Source organism: Ornithorhynchus anatinus, chromosome 10 (assembly GCF_004115215.2).
Source record: "Ornithorhynchus anatinus isolate Pmale09 chromosome 10, mOrnAna1.pri.v4, whole genome shotgun sequence".
NCBI classification, from domain to species: Eukaryota; Metazoa; Chordata; class Mammalia; order Monotremata; family Ornithorhynchidae; genus Ornithorhynchus; species Ornithorhynchus anatinus.
This window is the reverse complement of record NC_041737.1, coordinates 38430950-38434789: the sequence shown is the minus strand read 5'-3', so window position 1 is coordinate 38434789 and position 3840 is coordinate 38430950. Positions and strand designations below refer to the sequence as shown.

At 42.9% G+C, this 3840-nt stretch overlaps 1 non-coding gene across 1 annotated transcript; it reads right to left on the bottom strand.

Annotated features, from left to right (window-relative positions):
* Positions 1-414: 414 nt before the first annotated feature.
* Positions 415-552, bottom strand: LOC114814892. Its single transcript, XR_003762688.1, has one exon. It is a non-coding gene; the product is annotated as a small nucleolar RNA SNORA7 (small nucleolar RNA).
* Positions 553-3840: the final 3288 nt, after the last annotated feature.

Sequence of the window (3840 nt, the reverse complement as noted above, 5' to 3'; positions counted from 1 at the left end):
TATCTAGGAGCTTGATCCTGAAGTGTTGCTTCATGCAGGCTTCTATTTTCTGAACACCAGCAGAAGGAATGGAAGGGAACAGCTCTAATAAATCAATATGACCAAGGCCCTAATATTAGAGGAGAAAAAAGAATGCACTCCTTAACCACTTTGTTACTCACCCCAGTCCCACAGCCCTTATGTAAATAACGTTGTTTTATGCTGACCAGTCGTATCCGGCCCCTAGCGACACAATAGACACATCTCTCCCAGAACGCCCCACTTCCATCTGCAATCACTCTGGTAGTTTATCCGTAGAGTTTTCTTGGTAAAAATACAGAAGTGGCTTACCAATGCATCCTTTAGGGCAGTCAATTTGAGTCTCTGCCCTTGAATCTCTCCCATGCCATTGCTGCACAGAGCAGGTGAGTTTTGACTTGTAGCAGATTGCCTTCCCCTTGCTAGCCACTGCCTAAGCTAGGAATGAAATAGGGATGCCTCTGCTTGACTCTCCCTGTTGTAGTCATGACTGGTAGAGTACTGGAAACTCTCCAGATGCGACCCTGAAAGGGGAGTAAATAATCTCATGCTTTACTCTTTCCCCTATCTACAATTTCTTTCAATGTCTGTCTCCCCAAGTAGACTGTAAGTTCCTTGTATATAGTGATCACATCTACCAATTCTACCATATCGTATATTCTCTGTCAGTAGAATGCTCTCTGCACACAGGAAACACTCAGTAAATACCATGGATTAATTGATCGATAGATTGAGAGACAGGTTCACCTCAATTCTATGCTATGCTAAACTGTGAGTGACTCTCAGAGGCTGCTGAAAAGTCACATTCACATTAGCTATAGTATCCTGATGAACCAAATCTTATATTCAACACACTGGACATGTTTACATTTACCACGGTTTCTCCAACAGATTTAAACATGCTTTAGGACCCAACTGGGGACTCCTTCATTCACATGCTAGTGCCCCCATCTCTCATGTGAGGCAAAAAATTTTAAGAAGGAAGGCACTTCAGGAACTTTTCAATTGTCCTTTATTTTCTTCGAGGACGCTCACAAATGACAAAGCAGCAAGGAGGGACAGTTGTGGGAAATAGATGCATAAGAGTCTCTGGAAACCCGAAACACCGTTTTCAGCGGCAATTGCATGCTAATGAGCCGGGTAAAGGCATTTAAAAGGTCACAAGGTGCACGTTTCCTCCCTTTGTTCCAATAAAATGAGACTGGCCTTCGTGACAAAGGAGGTTGAAGAGTGTCACCGCTGAATATGGTGAAGGGAGCTTGGCAGCCCAGCTGTATGCAGGCTATTTGCTCTCAAGATTTGTAAATCAGAAGCCTGGCCTACAAATTGCAGCTCTCAGAAATGAGCAGAATCACAGGATTGCTTTCTCTCCTGCGGACTTTCAGCATCAAATGTGGGTCAGGGTGCAAATGAGAATGTCAGAAGGAGGTCACTTATGTCTCACCCGTCACAGGGTCATCTGGTGATGAAAACACATCCCAGATTTGGTTTTGTCTCCTCCCCCTGAATCACAGCTGCTTTGCAGTGCAGATCGGGTCTTTTATTTTTATTGTATTTCCCCAAGTACTAGACTCTAGCACAATAGGTGCTCAGTAAGGTGCTTTGCACAAAGTAGTTGCTCTGTGCATAATTGATCTGCAGTAAAGATCTTGTCTATGCACTTGGACCTATACCCTTCAGGGATTTTGGTATGTACCCACCCTCAGCTCCATAATACATATCTACATATCTACATATATACATACATAATGCATATCTATAAGTTATTCATTAACATTAATCCCTGCCTCCCGCTCTGGATTGTAAACTAGTTTGCGTGGGGATTGTGTCTACCGAGTCTGTTGAATTGTATTCTCCCAAGATCTTGGTACGGTGCTCTGCACACAGTAAGTAGTCAATGAATAGAGAAACAGAATGGTCTAGTGGATAGAGCATGGAGGTGGGAGTCAGAAGGACCTGGGTTCTAATCCCGGATCCTCCACTTGTCTGCTGTGGGACTTCGGTTAAGTCGCTTCACTTCTCTTTGCCTCAGTTTCCTCATCTGTAAAATGGGGATTAAGACTGTACGACCCTGTGGGACATGGACTGGATCCAACATGATAATCTTCTATCTACCCCAGTGCTTAGAACAGGACCTAGCCCACAGTAAGTGTTTAGGAAATATCTTAAAAAAGATAACTGATTGTTCCGTTAAAGAGCAGGGCTGTGCACCCATTTGGCACTTAGCAAATATTATTTTTTTAAGAATCTTGACATCCTTCACTTGTTGATATGCAGCCAAAGACAGCAGACATTTGAAGACAAAAAAAAAATGGTGAAGCCGTGTAGAAATAATACATAAACCCCTGAGTGCTTCCATTTTCACTTATGTCCCTGGCACTGGCAGACTCTGAAACTCCCATTCACCTTTCAATCTCTAGTCCCTCATTATAAAGGAAGACTTAAATGAAGAAACGTGGTTATCTGTGATGGAGATTAATACAAGGCTGACAATAATAAACTGGCTTTGAAGGGACTGAAGATAAGAACCCTGTCAAAGGGAGGCCGGTTGTTCTGACCTGAATGACCAAGCAGATCCTCGGCTGGAAGGATGACTTTGCCAAGTGCAAGACTTGGCAACATGTCTGGAATGCTGAAACATTTAAGACTAGGAATTTAAAACTAAAGACTAGGGAAGGCAGGGGGCTGAGTGTGTGGGAGAAGCATGGAGAGTTATAAGGGGTGGACTTTATTTTGATTTTTTGGTCATTAACCTCATCAAGGACACTGAGGATGAGCTTTTCTTGTGGCCCACCTAGTCAGTAGCTGTTAAGTATATACTTTGGATACCTAACCAGTGGTGAACTTCTGTTAGGCTAGATAAGCTTTTTTTTTTTTTAGTGAAGTATCTGTGATGAATCAATGTGGACTCCTTTCATGAACTCCACCAATTCACATTCCATCCAATTCATGAAGATTAATTTTTTTGAATACAATTTTTGAATACGATTTGGTTCATAAAACAAGATTGTTTGAAAGTCCAGTTCAAAAGGAAAAATTGATGTGCTTCTTGATCATATGTATGAAGAGAGGACTCAAATATTTAAATCAATAGTATTTATCAAGCACTAAATATATGCAGAACGATGGTCTAAACACTTGCAAGAGTATAATATAACCAAGTTGGTAGACATGTTCTCTGCTGTAGTCCCTAGCTGTAGTCAGCTTACAGGCTGAGAAGCAGGGTGGGCTGGGAGTCAGAAAGATCTGGGTTCTAATTGCAGCTCTGCTACTTGTCTGCTGTGTGACTGGGCAAGTCACTTAATTTCTCTGTCCCTCAGTTAATTCATCTGTAGAGTGGGGATTAAAAGATAAATTACAGATCTGTACCTAAGTGCTGAGCGTTTGAGGGAGGGGTGAATATCAGGTGCTTAAAGGGTACAGATTCAAGTGCATAGATAACAGAAGGGAGAGGGAGAAGAGGAAACGAGGGTTTGGTTGGAGAAGGCCCGATGGACGAGATGTGATTTAAATAAGGCTTTGAAGGTGGGGAAGAGTGGTGATCTGTTGTATAAGCAGAATGAGGGCACTCCAGGCCAGAGGGAGGATGTGGGCTAGAGGTCTGTGGCAAGTTAAGGAGATAAAGATGAAACAAGTAGGATGACATTAGAGGAGTAAAGCGTGAATCAGGATTGTAGTGGGAAGGAAAGGTAGGAGAGGTGTGTGTAGCTCATCTTCCCACTACTCCTGAGGCTGAGCACATGGGGAGGTTGTTGTTTAGTGAACCAGGTGTGGCATCTGTCTGGACCCAGGTCTCATGGCCACGGAGAAGTCAGGCAGTAT